General features: G+C 51.6%; 1 protein-coding gene across 2 annotated transcripts in view; it reads right to left on the reverse strand.

The window, feature by feature from the left end:
* The window catches only part of cuedc1b (CUE domain containing 1b), a 93,518-nt gene that overhangs the window by 73,057 nt on the left and 1,387 nt on the right, over positions 1 to 19,074 (reverse strand). Inside the window, exon 1 of one of the 2 annotated variants that reach the window (XM_078422243.1) lies at positions 10,477 to 10,552. The exons of the other annotated variant lie outside the window; for it this stretch is intronic. The gene's annotated coding sequence lies outside the window, so the exon portion shown is untranslated. Of the gene's footprint in view, positions 1 to 10,476; positions 10,553 to 19,074 lie in introns of those variants that run through there. 2 annotated transcript variants of the gene reach the window in all.

Here is a 19,074-nt window from a genome sequence, read left to right on the forward strand (position 1 = left end):
AAATGGGGCTCGAGGATCCAAACCCATCTTCCTGCTCCCCCTCCATGGTCTGAAGAAGGGTCTTGCCCTCCGAAATGTCACCCATTCCTTCTCTCCAGAGATGCTGCCTGCCCCGCTGAGTTACTCCAGCATTTCGTGTCTGTCTGTCTGCTCATTTGCTTATCTCGAACTGGTCGGCCATGTTAAACACATCCCTCTATCGGCAGAATGCAACCAGTCACACAAAACAGGGTGGCAGCACAGTGGCACAGCGGGCAGAGCCGCTGCCCCGCAAGTACCAGCGACCCCGGTTCGATCCTGACCTCGGGTGCTGTCCGTGTGGAGTTTCCACGTTCTCCTGTGATTCCCGTTGAGTCCTACGGCGTGAAATTAGGCCCTTCGGCCCAGCAAATCCATGGGATAGTTCCATTTACGGTGCAGCGGTAGAGCCGTTACCTCACAGCGCCAGAGAGTCGGGTTCGATCCTGACCTCGGGTGGAGTTTGCACGTTCTCCCGGTGACCTCGTGGGTTTCCTCCGGGTGCTCCGGTTTCCTCCCACGTCCCAGAGACGTGCGGGTTTATAGGTCAAGTGGCCCCTCTGTATATTTTGTATGGAGTGGATGAGCAAGAGGGATAACGTGGAACCAGTGTGAACGAGCGATCGCTAAATGCCAACTCAGGGCTGTGAGAACACATTGTGGTTGCAGCGAACTACTCATGCCTTCCGAACATGTTGGAAGGAATATCAAAAATGAGGGGCAAGGCAATTTATTTTGATTTAAAAAAAGAGGTTGGCTTCTTAAATGGAAACCACTGGATATTTCCCTGTGGATTACGCGTTGTTTTTCTCATCATAGCTGCGGTCAAGGGGGCAATGTTAGAGAAATTTCACATCAAAACAGACTGAATTGTATCCAGATTAAGGGTAAAAAGGCCAAAGGTTAGGAGTCAAGTTGTTCCAAAATAATAATTACAAACACAGAAACTTTAGACTTCAGACTTTAGAGATACAGCACGGAAACAGGCCCTTCGTCCCACCAAGTCCACGCCGACCAGCGATCCCCGCACACTAACACTACCCTACACACACTAGGGACAACTTTTACATTTGCACTAAGTCAATTAACCTACAAACCTGTACATCTTTGGAAACATGGGAGGAAACCGAAGATCTTGGAGAGAACCCACGCAGGTCACGGGGAGAATGTACAAACTCCGTACAGACGGGATCGAACGCAGGCCTCTTGTACTGTAAGGCAGTGCTTCTACTGCTGCACCACCGTAGAGATACCATCGTGCGGAAACAGGCCCTTCGGCCCACCGGGTCCTCGCCGACCAGCGATCACCCCGTACACTAGCACTATCCTACACACTCGGGACAATTCACAATTTTGCACAAGGAAACCAAAAGGACACAGAGTGCTGGAGTAACTCAGCAGATCAGCAGCATCTCTGGAGAACATGGATAGGCGATGGTACTTCAGGGACCAAACTTGCACAGAACTGCCACACAAAGGGTAGCACAGTGGTAGAGCTACTGCCTCTCCTCGCCAGAGACCCAGCTTCGGTCGTGACTACAGGTACTGTCTGTACGGAGTTTGTACTGTCCGTGGCAAACTGTCCGGAGTTTGTATATTCTCCCCGTGACCAGCGCGGGTTTTTCCCCCACACTCCAAAGACGTACAGGCTTGTAGGATAATTGGCTTGGTGTATGTGTAAATTGTCCCTGGTGTGTAGGGTAGTGTTAGTGTGCTGGGATCGCTGGTCGGCGCCGACTCGGTGGGCTGAGGGGCCTGTTTCCATGCGGTATCTCTAAACTAAACTGAACTTGGTGCCAATCGCAATCTGTGTCCAGTAATCTTTTGTGATTTGTTAATGTCTGCACTTAAATCAGGAAACCCCGTTTAGTTTAGTTTAGGTTTACTTTACTTTAGAGGTACAGGTCGGAAACAGGCCCTTCGGCCCATCGGGTCTGCGCCGCCCAGCGATCCCCGCACATTAACACTATCTTACACCCACTGGGGACAATTTTTACATTTGCCCAGCAATTAACCTACAAACCTGTACGTCTTTGGAGTGTGGGAGGAAACCGAAGATCTCGGAGAAAACCCACGCAGGTCACGGGGGAGAACGTACAAACTCTGTACAGACAGCAACCCGTAGTCAGGATCAAACTCGGGTCTCCAGCGCTGCATTCGCTGTAAGGCAGCAACTCTACCGCTGCGCCACCGTGCCGCCCTGTTCTAATAAGCTGTGCAGGATTCACAGTTAGTGTTATGATTTATCCTGCACAGTTCAGCTTGCGGGGACTATAAACCGTTCCGCACTGCAGATGTATTTTGATTTAGTGCGTCAGCAGACTCACTTATTTTAATAATTTCCCCACATTTCTAGGATATTAGGGAATGGATTTACATTTTTTATTTGCAGTGCAATGACGAACCAGGCCCTTTAGGCACACAAATACATTTATACTAGAGATAGACACAAAATGCTGGAGTAACGCAGCGGGACTGGCAGCATCTTAGTATAGTTTAGTTTAGTTTAGAAATACAGCGTGGAAACAGGCCCTTTGGCCCACCTAGTCCGTGCGACCCTCCCCCGACCCCCATATTAACACTATCCTACACACACTACGGACAATTTTTACATTTAACAAGCTAATTTACCTGCGTACCTGCACGTCTTTGGAATGCTGGAGGACACCGAAAATCTCGTGGAAAACCCACGCGGTCACGGGGAGAACGTACAAACTCCGCACAGACAGCACCCGTAGTCAGGATGGAGCCCGGGTCTCCGGCGCTGCAAGCGCTGTAAGGCAGCAACTCTACCGCTGCACCACCGTGACCGCCCTCTGGAGAGAAGGAATGGGTGACGTTTTGGGTCAGGACCCTTTTTCGCATCTGAAGAAGGGTCTCGACCCGAAACATCACCCATTTCTTTTCTCCAGATATGCTGCCTGACCCGCTGAGTTACTCCAGCATTTTGTGTCCATCTTCGGTATGAACCGGCATCTGCAGTTCCTTCCTAAACATTTACACTGGGCCTGTTTTACTCTCCACACATTGTACCAACTCGCCCACATCTCACGCTGCCTCGGCAAGGCCAGCAGTATCATCACGGACCAGTCTCACCCCGGTCACTCCCTCTTCTCCCCTCTCCCATCAGACAAGAGGTACAGAAGTGTGAAAACGCACACTTGCTATTGAGGGCGTGCAGCGTAGGTTCACTAGGTTAATTCCCGGAATGGCGGGACTGTCGTATGTTGAAAGGCTGGAGCAATTAGGCTTGTATACACTGGAATTTAGAAGGATGAGGGGGGATCTTATTGAAACATATAAGATAATTAGGGGATTGGACACATTAGAGGCAGGAAACATGTTCCCAATGTTGGGGGAGTCCAGAACAAGAGGCCACAGTTTAAGAATAAGGGGTAGGCCATTTAGAACGGAGATGAGGAAGAACTATTTCAGTCAGAGAGTGGTGAAGGTGTGGAATTCTCTGCCTCAGAAGGCAGTGGAGGCCAGTTCGTTGGATGCTTTCAAGAGAGAGCTGGATAGAGCTCTTAAGGATAGCGGAGTGAGGGGGTATGGGGAGAAGGCAGGAACGGGGTACTGATTGAGAGTGATCAGCCATGATCGCATTGAATGGCGGTGCTGGCTCGAAGGGCTGAATGGCCTACTCCTGCACCTATTGTCTATTGTCCAGATTCAGGGACTGTTTCTTCCCAGCTGTTATCAGGCAACTGAACCATCCTGTCACCAACTAGAGAGCGGTCCTGAGCTACTATCTACCTCACTGGAGACCCCTGTGTATTATCTTTGATGGGACTTACTGGACTTTATGTTGCACTAAATGTTAATCACGTTATTCCCTTTATCCTGTATCTGCACACTGTGGACGGCTCGATTGTAATCATATATAGTATTTCCGTTGACAGTTTCTTCCCAGCTGTTATCAGGCAACTGAACCATGTTGACAACAACTAGAGAGTGTAGGAAGGAACTGCAGATGCTGTTTTACACCGAATAAAGACACAAAATGCTGGAGTAACTCAGAGGGACTAGAGAGTGGTTGGTTCTGACTTCCCATCTACCTCATTGGAAACCTTCAAACTGTTGGACTAATCGGACTTTCCCTTGCACTAAACATTATGGCTTCATCTGTACACTGGATGGCTTGATGGTAATCGTGTCTAGTCTTTTTGTTGACTGGATAGAGCGAATAAAAAAGCTTCTCGCTGCTGGAAAAAGAACCGCAGATGCTGGTTTAAATCGAAGGTAGACGCAAAATGCTGGAGTAACTCAGCGGGTCAGGCAGCATCTCTGGAGAGAAGGAATGGGGTGACTCCGATATTCATGAAGTGCTTTGAAAGGCTGGTCCTCTCACACATCAAATCCAGCATTCCTGACTCACTGGACTCGCATCAATTCGCATACAGGGCAAACAGATCCACAGTGGATGCCATCTCTCTGGCTCTTCACACTGTCCTGACTCACCTGGAGAGACAGGGCACGTAAGTGAGGATGCTATTGATAGACTATAGCTCTGCCATCAACACGGTCATCCCCACCAAGCTCATCACCAAACTCCACCAGCTAGGCCTCAGCTCGTCGTTATGCAATCTGTGTCCAGTAATCTTTTGTGATTTGTTAGAAAACAAATGTCTGCACTTAAATCAGGAAACCCCGTTTAGTTTAGTTTAGTTTAGTTTACTTTAGTTTAGTTTAGAGGTACAGGTCGGAAACAGGCCCTTCGGCCCATCGGTTCCGTGCCGCCCAGCGATCCCCGCACACTAACACTATCCTATACACACTAGGGACAATTTTTTTAAACATTTGCCCAGCCAATTAACCCACAAACCTGTACGTCTTTGGAGTGTGGGAGGAAACTGAAGATCTCGGAGAAAACCCACGCAGGTCACGGGGAGAACGTACAAACTCCGTACAGTACAGCACCCGTAGTCTGGATCGAACCCGAGTCTCCGGCGCTGCATTCGCTGTAGGCAGCAACTCTACCGCTGCGCCACCGTGCCGCCCAATCTTGACTACGGGTGCTGTCTGTACGAAGTTTGCATGTTCTCCCCGTGACCATGTGGAGTTTCTCCGGGTGCTCCGGTTTCCTCCCACATCCCAAAGATGTGCAGGTTTGAAGGTTAATTGGTTTCTGTAAATGGTCCCCAGTGTGTAGGATAGAAGATTATAAATTGTCCCTGGTGTGTGTGGGATAGTGCTAGTGGGCGGGGTGATCGCTGGTTGGCATGGATTTGGTGGGCCGCAGGGCCTGTTTCCACACTGCATCTCAAAAACTAAAACTAAAACTGCCCGTTTGCAAGAGCACGGAACCAGAAAACAAATACTCAACTACTTTCATCCTAGCTTACATTAGTTTAGTTTAGAGACACAACACGGAAACAGGCCCCTCGGCCCACTGAGTCCGCGCCGACCAGAAAGGTCTTGACCCGAAACGTCAGCCATTCCTTCTCTCCTGAGATGCTGCCTGACCTGCTGAGTTACTCCAGCATTTTGTGATACCTTCGATTTATACCAGCATCTGCAGTTATTTTCCTTGCACAGTAGCACTATCCTACACACACTAATGGACAATGTGTCATTTTTACCATAGCCAAATTAGCCAACAAACGAGTGTGGGAGGAAACTGGAGCTCCTGGGGAAAACCCACGCAGGTCACGAGGGGAACGTACAAACTCCGTAGTACGTATTTTGACAGCGCCCGTAGTCGGGATGGAACCCGGGTCTCTGACGCTGTGAGGCAGCAACTCTGCCGCTGCGCCACCGTGCCACCCTTGATCAGCCATGATCACATTGAATGGCGGTGCTGGCTCGAAGGGCCGAATGGCCTACTCCTGCACCTATTGTCTATTGATCTTAACTTACCAGGACGTGGTCTGAGACTAACACAGCTACATCAAGTCATGCATCAGCGCACAGCTGCCCGGCCTGTCGATGCCTGCACACAGCGCTCTCATGCGGTGAAATCCCCCTGCGTTTCGGAGCAAAGGGGGCAGTGAGCCCCTCAACAACACTTCCAGTGCGGTTTAAATCCAGCAAATGCTATGAGTCAGCTTCCTCCTGTGCTAATACTTCTCGGAATGCCATCGTGTGCATTCAAATGATTAGTTCCAAATGTCAATTGCAGTGAAATGAAAAAGACATTCAACAGCATGAAGGCCAAGAGCGATAGAGCACTGAAGCCTCGGCCCACTGAGTCCACGCTGACCATCCATCATCCGTTCACACTCCAGCTCTATGTTATCCCACTTTCACATCCACTCCCGAAACACGAGGGGTTATTTACAGAAGCTAATTAACCTACAAACCCGTGCGTCGTAGGGATGTGGGAAACCAGAGGAAACCCACGCAGGTCACAGGGGGAACGTGCAAACTCCGCACAGACAGCACCCGAGGTCAGGATCGAACCCGGGTCTCCGATGCTGTGAGGCAGCAGCTCCACCCGCTGCAAAATAAAAACATTAAGCATCATAACTGGCCTTCTCCATTTGGTTTAGTTTAGAGATACAGCGTGGCAACAGGCCCTTCAGCCCACCGAGACCGTGCCGACTAGCGATCCCCGCACACCAACGCTATGCTACACACACGAGGGACGATTTACAATTGTACCAAGCCAATTAGCCTACAAACCCAGTACAACTTTGGAGCATGGGAGGAAACCGGAGCACCTGGAGAAAACCCACGCGGTCACGGGGAGAACGTACAAACTCTGTGTGGACAGCACCAGTAGTCCGGATCTCTGGCGCTGTGAGGCAGCAACTCTACCGCTGCGCCCTATCTTGCAGTGTAAAGGAGCGTTCCGACACAAAATGTCACCAATTCATTTATTTTCTTCAGGGATGCTGCCTGACCCACTGTTACTTTGCATTTTGTGTCTGACTAGATTTGGATGTCAAAGCATTTTTTATTATTATCTGTTGATGGGGCATACACAACCACCTCCAACTAAACACCAAACTACCAACGGCCTGGGTTGCACTAGGAACTTTGGGCTTTCTTTTGATTTTTGCACTATATTGTTATTTTAATTGAACTTTTTGTAATGTTGGTTTATGATATTATCTACTAAGTACCGTGTTTACAAACCTGTTGTGCTGCTTCAAGTCAGAATTTCAGTGTTCCATTCCATGTAGGGTTGCTAACTTCCCCGCTCCCAAATAAGGGACAAAGGGTGGCGTCACCGCCCCGCGCCCCACGTGACCTCACCCAGCCAGCGGCCACGTGCTCCCGCTCCACCAATGGCGGACGCAGTTTAAGAATAAGGGGTCGGCCATTTACAACGGAGATGAGGAAAAACATTTTCAGTCAGAGAGTTGTGATTCTGTGGAATTCTCTGCCTCAGAAGGCAGTGGAGGCCAATTCTCTGAATACATTCAAGAGAGAGCTAGATAGAGCTCTTAAGGATAGCGGAGTCAGGGGTTATTGGGAGAGGGCAGGAACGGGGTACTGATTGTGAATGATCAGCCATGATCACATTGAATGGCGGTGCGTACAGGCTCGAAGGGCCGAATGGCCTCCTCCTGCACCTATTGTTTATTGTCTATTGTACGGGATTATCACTGGTCAGAACGGACTCGATGGGCCGAGGGGCCAGTTTCCACGCTGTATCTGTAAACTAAACGAAGCTGCCACGGTGGGATTTGAACTCGCGTCTCTGCATCAATGGCACACAACGTATGCTCCCCATCCAACAACCTAACCATTATGCCACGCCGCGTAAGTCAAGAATCAGCTTTACTCCGCTCGGGAAAACCTCTGTGGAGATTTTAAACATTATCATTTGTTTCAAAACAGGTGGGAAGGTTGGAGGTGGAGAGAGGGACCCTCAGACGTTGCCTGGAGCAGCCCTGGGTTACAGCGAGGGTTGCCAACTGTCCCGTATTAGACGGGGCGTCCCGTATTTTGGGCTATATTAGTTTGTCCCGCCCTTGTCCCGTACTAGTAAGGTTGCCAACTTCCTCACTCCCCAAATAAGGGACAAAGGGTGACGCCACCGCCCCGCGCCCCACGTGGCCTCACCCAGCCAGCGGCCACGTGCTCCCGCTCCATCAATGGCGGCCGCCATTGGTGGAGCGGGAGCACGTGGCCGCTGGCTGGATGAGGCCACGTGGGGCGCGCGGGACGGTGGCGTCACCCTTTGTCCCTTATTTGGGAGTGAGGAAGTTGGCAACCCCTGGTTGCAGCAGGAGCCAAGCTAAGCAAACACCAGCCACATTATTGATGTTATTCAATAGAAGGCAGCTACATTGAGCATTAACGTTGCCTGAAGTCAGCGCTAGACAGGAATAGAAGGCAGACCTGTTCCAAAGTAGACAAAGGCAAATGTGGAGTTGATATTTCTTGTCTTTCATAAAGAACATAAGAGTCATACAGCGTGGAAACAGTCCCTTCGGCCCAACTTGCCCACACCGGCCAACATGTCCCAGCTGCACTAGTCCCACATGCCTGCATTTGGCCCATATCACCTCTAAACCTGTCCTATCCATGTACCTGTCCAACTGTTTCTTAAACGATGAGATAGTCCCAGCCTCAACTACCTCCTCTGGCAGCTCGTTCCATACACCCACCACCTTTGAGTGAAAAAGTTACTCCTCGGGTTCCTATTAAATCTTTTCCCTCTCACCTTAAACCTATGTCCTCTAGTTCTCGATTCCTGTACTCTGTGCAAGAGACTCTATGAGTCATCAGTCTGAAGAGGGTCTCGACCCGAAACGTCATCCATTCCTTCTCTCCAGAGATGCTGCCTGACCCACTGAGTTACTCCAGCATGTTGTGATACCTTCAATTTGTACCAGCATCTGCAGTTATTTTCCTACACTATGGGTTTCCCAGATCAATTCCTCTCATGATTTTGTACACCTCTATTAGATCACCCCCTCATCCTGTTGCGCTCCAAGGAGCAGAGTCCATGTCTGCTCAACCTCTCCCTGCAGCTCAGGCCCCCGAGTCCTGGTAAATCTTGTCTGCATTCTTTCGAGCTAGACAACATCTTTCCTATAACATGGTGCCCAAAACTGAACACACTGAAGGTTGACAGCACTGAACTTCCAATGAACGGTATGGAGCCTTAAGGGCAATGGGAGATGGGGCGGCACGGTGGCGCAGCGGGTAGAGCCGCTGCCTCACAGCGCCGGAGACCCAGGTTCTATCCTGACCTCGGGTGCTGCCTGTGTGCGGAGTTTGCACGCTCTCCCTGAGACAGCACGGGTCTCCTCCAGTTTTCTCCCACATCCCTACAATGTGCGGGTTTGTAGGTTAAATGACTCTCTGTAAATTGCCCCTAATGTGTTAGGAATAGATGAGAAAGCGGGATAACATAGAACTGGTGTGAACTAGTGATCGAGTGGTCAGTGTGGACTCAGTGGGCCAGGCCTAACTTGAAGGCCTGACCAGCAGACAACACGTTTAATTGCCACTCTCGTCCTGATTAACTCTAGACCAGCAAGAATTTATATCTAATAACGCAGTAATTTACCACTTCAGACTAATGGGCAGTACGGTGGCGCAGCGGTAGAGTTGCTGCCTTACAGCACGAGATCCAGGTTGGATCCCGACCCTGGGCGCTGTCTGTACAGAGTTTGTACTTTCTCCCCGTGACCTGCATGGGTTTTCTCCGGGTGCTCCAGTTTCCTCCCACACTCCAAAGACGTACAGGTTTGTAAGTTAATTGGCTTCGGTAAAATTGTAAATTGTCCCCAGTGTGTGTCGGATAGTGTTAGTGTGCGGGGATCGCTGGTCGGCGTGGACTCAGTGGGCCGAAGGGCCTGTTTCCGCGCTGTATCTCTAAACTAAACTAAATACATACATTAACTCAAACACGACTGTGCCCAGATTTAATCCAGGAACACGCAGTGTAATTTGACAATTTCATAAGCAATAGGAATAGAATTAGGCCATTCGGCCCATCAAGTCTACTCTGCCATTCAATCATGGCTGATCTATCTCTCTCTCCTAAACCCATTCTCCTGCCTTCTCCCCATAACCTCTGACACCCGTACTGATCAGAAATCCATCTATCTCTGCCTTAAAAATATCCACTGACCCGGCCTCCACAGCCTTCAGGGCAAAGAATTCCACAGATTCGCCACCCTCTGACTGAAGAAATTCCTCCTCATCTCCATATTAAAGGATCATCCTTTTATACTGAGGCTGTGCCCTCTAGTCCTAGACTCTCCCACTAGTGGAAACATCTTCTCCACACACACTCTATCCAGGCCTTTCACTATCCGGTCGGTTCCAATGAGGATCCCCCTCTCATCCTTCTAAACTCCAGCGGGTACAGGCCCAGTGCCATCAAATGCTCATCGTATGGTAACCCATTCATTCCCGGGGGTCGTTCTCGTAAACCTCCTCTGAGCCTTCTCCAGCGCCAGCACATCTTTCCTCAAGACAGCCTCTTGACCCATTCTTTCTCTCCCGAGAGGCTGCCTGACCCGCTGAGTTACTCCGGCATTTAGTCCCTACCTCCTCCTTTAGCTCCCTGTTGTCTGGGACTGGACTCAGCGGCGTCCACCACTGGACTAACTCCGTGTAAGGGGCAGCTGCACTGACTTTAAGGGGCCGCCCCATCGCGTGATCAGTGCAGCCTCTGCTAATTCATTCAAGCTAAGAACTAAATTCTTTCAACCGCTGCGCCATCCTCGGAATGCAAAACAGAAAGTCTTCGCTGATCCTTTTGCTAATCCTCTCTAACAGCAAAGGCCTGAGATTTTACTTCTGCAGGGGCGAGGAGAGAAAAATAAAACAAAGTATAAAGCCCCAAGCCTGTCAACAACACTCAGCGGTCTGGAGCAATGAGGAATGGTGAAACTATCCAGTGATTTAGTGAGTGAATGATATGGTTCATTCAGCTTTGATCTCCATCTGTGTCCACTTAGACAAAGGTTTAGTCTGAAGAAGGGTCTCGCAAAGGGACGATTTACAATTTTTACCAAAGTCAATGAGCCCCAGGTGTCCCAGCAGAGTTGCTGCCTCACAGCACCGAGAGACTCGGCTCCATCCTGACTACCCCAGCCTATCACCCCGAAACAGCACCTATTCTTTAACTCCAGAGATGCTCCTGCATTTTGTGTCAATCTTCAGTGTATAAACAGCATCTGCAGTTCCTTCCTGCACACTTTGACTATAACTAGCTTTCCATCAAAGGGAACAGAGGAACTTCTGATAACTGTGCACTGGAAAAGCCCATTGTTGTTCTCACGCTGACCATTTAACAAGGGACTTTGTTCCTCACGGACTCTGACGGGATGAAACAGCCCGTGGTATCAGCAGTGGTCACTCCCATGTGATCCTATTTTCTTAGACCCTTTTAACTGGGAAAATATACAATTAATGGCTTGACCCTTAACCGCATTAACAACAGGGATCTTGGGGCCCAATGGCGGCGCCATGGCGCAGCGGTAGAGTTGCTGCCTCACAGCGCCAGAGACCCGGGTTCGATCCTGACTACGGGTGCTGTCTGTACAGAGTTTGCACGTCCTCTCTGTGGGCTACCTTCGGTCTAAGCCGGCATCTGCAGTTCCTTCCTACACATGAGGATGTGGGAGACCAGTCCAAAATATATCAGTTCCTCAAAACAGACCCGCGATTAATTCAAAGAAAAATATCACTGGGTCAGACAGTGTGGGAGGACATAATGAAGCCCATTGTCCCCAGGAAGGGAAACAGGCAGAGTGGGAGGCACTGCAAGCACACAGGACATCCAAAGAAAATGATGGCTGTTCGTGTAGCAGTCGGAGAATTCTGTGGTACTGCATCTCAACTGAGATACCGTGTTTACATTGAACTCAACATCAAGAGGAGCAGGGGTCGGCCATTTAGAACAGAGATGAGGAAAAACTTTTTCAGTCAGAGAGTTGTAAATCTGTGGAATTCTCTGCCTCAGAAGGCAGTGGAGGCCAATTCTCTGGATGCTTTCCCATAGTCAGGATACTAGCCTGAGTCTGTGGGGCCCGTGGCTGGGGCCTGGGCCTGTGGGGCCTGGGTCTGTGGGGCCTGCGGCTGGGGCCTGGGTCTGTAGGGCCTGTGGCTGGGGCCTGGGCCTGTGGGGCCTGGGTCTGTGAGGCCCGTGGCTGGGGCCTGGGTCTGTAGGGCCTGTGGCTGGGGCCGGGGCCTGTGGGGCCTGGGTCTGTGAGGCCCGTGGCTGGGGCCTGGGTCTGTGGGGCTTGGGTCTGTGGGGCCCGTGGCTGGGGCTTGGGTCTGTAGGGCCTGTGGCTGGGGCCTGGGCCTGTGGGGCCTGGGTCTGTGAGGCCCGTGGCTGGGGCCTGGGTCTGTAGGGCCTGTGGCTGGGGCCGGGGCCTGTGGGGCCTGGGTCTGTGAGGCCCGTGGCTGGGGCCTGGGTCTGTGGGGCTTGGGTCTGTGGGGCCCGTGGCTGGGGCTTGGGTCTGTGGGGTCTGTGGGGCCTGGGTCTGTGGGGCCTGGGTCTGTGGGGCCTGGGTCTGTGGGGCCTGGGTCTGTGGGGCCTGGGACTGTGGGGCCTGGGTCTGTGGGGCCTGGGTCTGTGGGGCCTGGGTCTGTGGGGCCTGGGCCTGTGGGGCCTGGGTCTGGGTGACCCGCGGCTGGGGCCTGGGTTTGTGGGGCCTGGGTCTGTGGGGCCTGGGTCTGTGGGGCCTGTGGCTGTGGGGCCTGTGGCTGTGGGGCCTGTGGCTGGGGCCTGGGTCTGTGGGGCCTGGGTCTGTGGGGCCTGGGTCTGTGGGGCCTGGGTCTGTGGGGCCTGGGTCTGTGGGGCCTGGGTCTGTGGGGCCTGTGGCTGAGGCCTGGGTCTGTGGGGCCTGGGCCTGTGGGGCCTGGGCCTTTGGTCAGGACCTGGGTCTCTGGGGCCTGTGGTCGGGGCCTGGGCCTGTGGTCGGGGCCTGGGTCTCTGGGGCCTGTGGGGCCTGGGTCTGTGGGGCCTGGGTCGGGGCCATGGAGGCGTGCGGTGGGGACCCGGCAGCGTTAGCAGAGAGGTCGGTGCGGCGGTCGATGATGGCGCCGACCGACGGACGAGGACGGACACGTGGAAGTGAGGACGCCGCTGCCGGGGGAAGGAACAAAGGAGGAGCCGGCGTGGGGGGGGGACCACCGTGAGGGGGGGGAGGAGGGGGAGGATCGCCATGAGGGAGGGGGAGGGGGAGAACAATGGACAATTGGGGGGGGGGTTGTAACTTTGTCAGCGTCCTTTATGGGCGACTATTCGTATACCTTGGGTGTGCAAGCAGAGACTTTCACTGTGACTGGTCACATGTGGCAATAAAGCATTGAAGCTCCACAGGAAGCTCCACACTGTGACATTGTAATCCCTGGGCCAAGGCAGACAGACTCGAGTTCCATCCTGACCACGGGTGCTGCCTGGACCGAGTCTGTATGTTCTCCCTGTGACCGCGTGGGTTTCCTCCGGGTGCTCCGGTTTCCCCTCCCACATCCCAAAGACGTGCAGGTTTGTAGGTCAATTGGCTCTCTGTAAATTGCCCCCTAGTGTGTCGGGAGTGGGTTGGGAAGTGGGATAACATGGAACGAGCCTGGACTCGGGAACGGCAGGTGCCGATTTACAAAATCCTGCAAGTTGTATCTGTGCACTGTGCACTGTAATCATACAAGGTCTTTCCACTAACTGGTTAGCATGCATCAAAATATTTTCACTGTACCTTGGAACACGTGACAATAAACTCGATTCAAAAGACACAAAGTGCTGGACCAATTCAGCGGGCCAGGCAGCACATCTGGAGACCGTGGATAGGCGAGTGTTTCGGGTCGGGACCCTTATTCAGGCTGCCCCTAACGTGGGTACAAACTGCACTCTCGTGTGGAGGGAGTGGACGAAAAAGTGGGATCACATCGAATTAGTGTGTACGGGCGATCGATGGTCGGCGTGGACAAATAGGGGCCTGTTTCCATGCTGTGTCTAACTGAAACACTGGCCACGGTGGCATAGTGTACGTAGCCGGTGTGACAGCATCATAGGACTTTGCCTTCAACCGTATCAGAAAGCACATTTAGTGCAGCAGTTGGATATCTCGGGCACAGGCACTTTGCAACAGTCTCCTCTTATTCTGGGAAACAAGGGCCACGCTGACAAGGCCGCAAGACATTGCAGAGAGTTGTGGACGCAGCCCGGACCATCACACAAACCAACCTCCCTTCCATTGACTCCATCTACACGTCACGCTGCCTCGGCAAGGCCAGCACCATCATCAAGGACCAGTCTCACCCCGGCCACTCCCTCTTCTCCCCTCTCCCATCAGGCAAAAGGTACAGAAGTGTGAAAACGCACACCTCCAGATTCAGGGACAGTTTCTTTCTAGCTGTTATCAGGCAACTGAGCCATGTTATCACTAACGAGCGAGCGGTCCTCAGCTACTATCCACCACATTGGAGACCCTCGGACTGTCTTTGATCGGACTTTACTTTGCACTAAACGTTTTTCCCTTCATCCTGTATCTATCTGTACACTGTGGACGGCTCAATTGTAATCATGTGTTGTCTTTCCGTTGCCTGGGTAGCACGCAACAAAAGCTTTTCACTGTACCTCGGTGCACGTTACAATGAACTAAACTTTAAACTTCTGGTGGTGAGGACAAAAGGCAGAGAACTAGTGTTCCATTGCCATGGCTTCTGTTCCTCATCAAAAGAGACGCAATAGACAATAGGTGCAGGAGTAGGCCATTCGGCCCTTCGAGCCTGTACGCACCGCCATTCAATGGCTGATCATCAATGATACCACAGAAGGCTGTGCAGGCCAATGGATATTTTTAAGGCAGAAATACATCGATTCTTGATTAGTACGGGTGTCAGGGGTTATGGGGAGAAGGCAGGAGAATGGGGTTAGGAGATAGATCAGCCATGTGTAGGAAACAAAACTGCAGATGCTGGTTGAAATTGAAGGTAGACACAGATTGCTGGAGTAACTCAGCGGGTCAGGCAGCATCTCGGGAGAGAAGGAATGGGTGATGTTTCGGGTCGAGACCCTTCTTCAGACTGATGTCAGGGGAGGGGGAGGGGGAGGTTCCCCTAACATCAGTCTGAAGAAGGGTCTCGACCCGAAACGTCATCTCCCGAGATGCTGCCTGACCCACTGAGTTACTCCAGCAATCTGTGTCTACGATAGATGCGCCACGATTGAATGGCGGAGTAGACTTGATGGGCTGAATGGCCTCATTCTGCTCCAAGAACATATGAACTTATGAAACAGCACCAAACACTAACCAAACACACGTCAACTTGTTGCTTGGTCGTGGTCTCATTGTGAGATCTCATGGTTTCTGCCGCTCACTTCAAAACAGCAGTCTGCACGTCCAGCTAGTTACTGATTCAGCAACACCACAAAACTCGTCTGAAAGGATCGCACAGTAGCACAGCAGTAGAGCTGCTGCCTCACAGTGCCAGAGACCCCAGTTCGATCCTGACCTCAGGAGCTGTCAGTGCAGAGTTTGCACGTTCTCCCCGTGACCGTGTGGATTTTCTCCAGGTGCTCCGGTTTACTCCCACGGTCCCAAAAACGTACAGGGTTGTATGTTAAATGGCTCCCAGTATGTAGGATAGAACTAGTGATTGCTGGTTGGTGCTCAGAGATTTGGGCCCCACAACTGAGGAAGGATGTGCTGGCTCTGGAGAGAATCCAGAGGTTTCCAAGAATGATCCCAAGAATGACTGGGTTAACCTATGACGAGGGTTTTTGATGGCACAGGGCCTGTAATCGCTGGAGTTTAGAAGGATGAGGTGGGGACTTCATTGAAACGTACAGAATAGCGAAAAGCCTGGATAGAGTGGATGCGGAGAGGACGTTTCCACTAGTGGAAGAGTCTGGGACCAGAGGGCACAGCCTCAGAATAAAAGGACGTACCTTTAGAAAGATGAGGAGGAATTCCTTTAGTCAGAGGGTGCTGAATCTGTGGAATTCATTGCCACAGACGGCTGTGGGGGCCGTCAATGGATATTTATATGGCAGAGATTGATAGAATCTTCATTAGTGTGGGCGTGAGGGATTATGGGGAGAAGGCAGGAGGACGGGGTTGAGAGGGGAAAGATGATTGAATAGCAGAGAAGACTTGATGGGCCGAATGGCCTAATTCTGCTGCAATAACGTAGGAACAGATGAACTAATGACTCGGTTGGGCTGTGGGGCCTGCTTCCACACTAAACTATCTCTAAACTAAATTAAATGTGCCACAGCAATGAAATAGGAGCACAGAAATGCAAAATCTTCTTTCCTCCAGACGCAAAGAAAGACAGAATGGGAATAGTCTAGCAGAGAGGGGAAGGGAACAACAAATAAAATGGTACTTTGTGTACGCAGAACACAGTAGTTCTAAAACAGTAGTTTAGAGCTACAGCATGGAAACAGGCCCTTCGGCCCACTGAGTTTGTGCTGATCAGCGATCAACCCGTACACCGGCACTATCCTGCACACCAGGGACAATCTACAATTTTTATTGAAGCCAATTAACCTACAAACCTGTTCGTCTTTGGAGTGTGGGAGGAAACCGGAGCACCCGGAGAAAACCCACACAGTCAAGGGGAGAACGTACAAACTCCGTACAGACAGCACCCGTAGTCAGGATCGAACCCGGGTCTCTGGCGCTGTAAGGCAGCAACTCTACCAGTGCGCCACCGTGCCGCCCCAGCGCATTTACCCGTTCTATTTCTGTCATGATCTTATACATTTCTATAAGATCACCTTCTCCCCAGTTACTTCGTTCATACAAATAAAGGCATGTCCCAGTTACGTATGTCCAATCCAAATTCAAAATGTGGTCAATCTTGGGTTCCGAGGCTTCATTTTACCCAAGGCGACATCTCACTGTCCGGGCCATGACAGGCGCTAGGGAAATGCAACTTCAATCCCTCCTCCCCTTCCCGGTTGCAAAGTTTGCTGCAAAAACGTCCCAAACACAACCCAGGCAGGTGGGGAGCTGAAGGGTGTAGGAAGGAACAGCAGATGCTGGTTTAAACCAAAGATAGACACAAAATGCTGGAGTAACTCAGCGGGACAGGCAGCATCTCTGAAGGGAAGGAATGGGTGACGTTTCGGGTCGGGACCCTCCTACAGCACCATCCCCCCCCCCCCCTCTAAACCTATCCTATCCCTGTAACTGCCTCAACTACCTCCTCCAGCAGCTCGTACAATATACCTACTATCCTTAGCTGAGGTCATCGAGGCAGGTACTATCACAACGTTTAAGAAACAATTAGACAGGTACAGGTAGGGTTGCCAACTATCTCACTCCCAAATAAGGGACAAGGTGACGTCACCGCCCCGCGCCCCACGTGAACTCACCCAGCCAGCGGCCATGTGCTCCCGCTCCACCAATGGCGGCCGCCCGGGCGGGAGGCGGGTTGCTAAGCAACCTCCGTTAGGCGGCGCTCGGGCCTCTGGACCTACACTGTCCGGGCCTACAGCGCTCACCATCCACCAGACACAAAACACTGATGCGCTATACAGAAAGGGCCAGAGCAGACTTTATCTGCTGAGGAGACTCAAGTCCTTTGGAGTGCAGGGGACACTCCTAAGGACCTTCTACAACACGGTGGTTGCATCGGCCATTTTCTATGGAGTGGTCTGCAGCATCTCAGCGGCGGAAGGGAAGAGACTCGACAAGTTGGTCAGGAAGGCCAGCTCTGTCCTGGGTTGTCTCCTCGACTCAGTGCAGGTGGTGGGAGAGAGGAGGATGATGGCAAAGCTAACATCGTTGCTGGACAACGACTCCCACCCCATGCCGGACACTGTCACTGCACTGAGTAGCTCCTTCAGTGACAGACTCCTTCACCCCAAGTGCGTGAAGGAGAGATATAGGAGGTCCTTCCTTCCCGCTGCTGTGAGACTGCACAACCAGCACTGCTCCCAGCAGACGAGTCAACAATAACATCTAAAATACACAGTAAACTGATGACAATTTATCCTTGTCTTTACTTTTATTTATAATGAATGATCTCTAGCTATCTACTTTGCTGCTGTAACGCTGTAAATTTCCCCGGTGTGGGATGAATAAAGGAATATATTATTATTATATTATTAATACGGGACAAGGGCAGTCCCGTACGGGACAAACCAATTTAGCCCAAAATACAGGATGTCCCGGCTAATACGGGACAGTTGGCAACCCTAGATACAGGGATAGGATAGGTTTAGAGGGGAAGATGTTGCTGAAGAAGGTTCTCGACCCGAAAACGTCACCTATTCTTTTTCTCCAGAGATGCTGAGTTACTCCTGCTTTTTTGGTGCCTGTCTTCGGGGAGCTGAGGGTGCGGGCAAGGCCCTGGGCCTGACGGGCAAGGCCTTGGGCCTGGTGCTGCCTCCTGGAACCATGCAGTGGGGAATGGTGGACCGGGGAAGTCACTGGGGAATGGGGCCACTGCAAGGTATGTCTGACAGCAGGGGGAAGGGATTCCACACGCCTGTCTGTTTTCACATATGCTGCTCTTCCAGTGACACCAGAAACACAAGGGGGAACACATACTGAGGGACACACACACAGCGAGGGTCAGGCAAACAGCAAGGAGGTAAAGAAGAGGAATCATTTTCCAAACGCAAAACAAAATCCTGGCACGGTGTCAGGAGGCAGGAGAGTGAGAGTTGGAGGCCGACTCTGCCAGCAAGTTTAATTTTAGACAGGCTTTCCAATTCCTCTGTACCCTGACACACGCACGCACGCTCTCTCTCTCAAACAAAAAACAGCACACAGTCACGCACACACATTGTCACACACACACATTGTCACACACAGTCACGCACACACACACACACTATCATGCACACACACACAGTCACTCACACACACAGTCACGCACACACACTATCATGCACACAGTCACACACACGCAGTCACGCACACACACACACGGTCACACACTCGCGGTCACGCACACACAGTCACATGCGCACACACATGCGGTCACGCACACACACTATCATGCACACAGTCACACACACGCAGTCACGCACACAGTCATACGGTCACACACATGCGGTCACGCGCACACACACACGTTCACGCACGCACACGTTCACGCGCACACACTGTCACAGTGTCACATATAATCACATAGTTACACGTACAGTCACACACACACACTTTCCCACACGCACTT

Source organism: Rhinoraja longicauda, chromosome 26, assembly GCF_053455715.1.
Source record: "Rhinoraja longicauda isolate Sanriku21f chromosome 26, sRhiLon1.1, whole genome shotgun sequence".
NCBI lineage: Eukaryota > Metazoa > Chordata > Chondrichthyes > Rajiformes > Arhynchobatidae > Rhinoraja > Rhinoraja longicauda.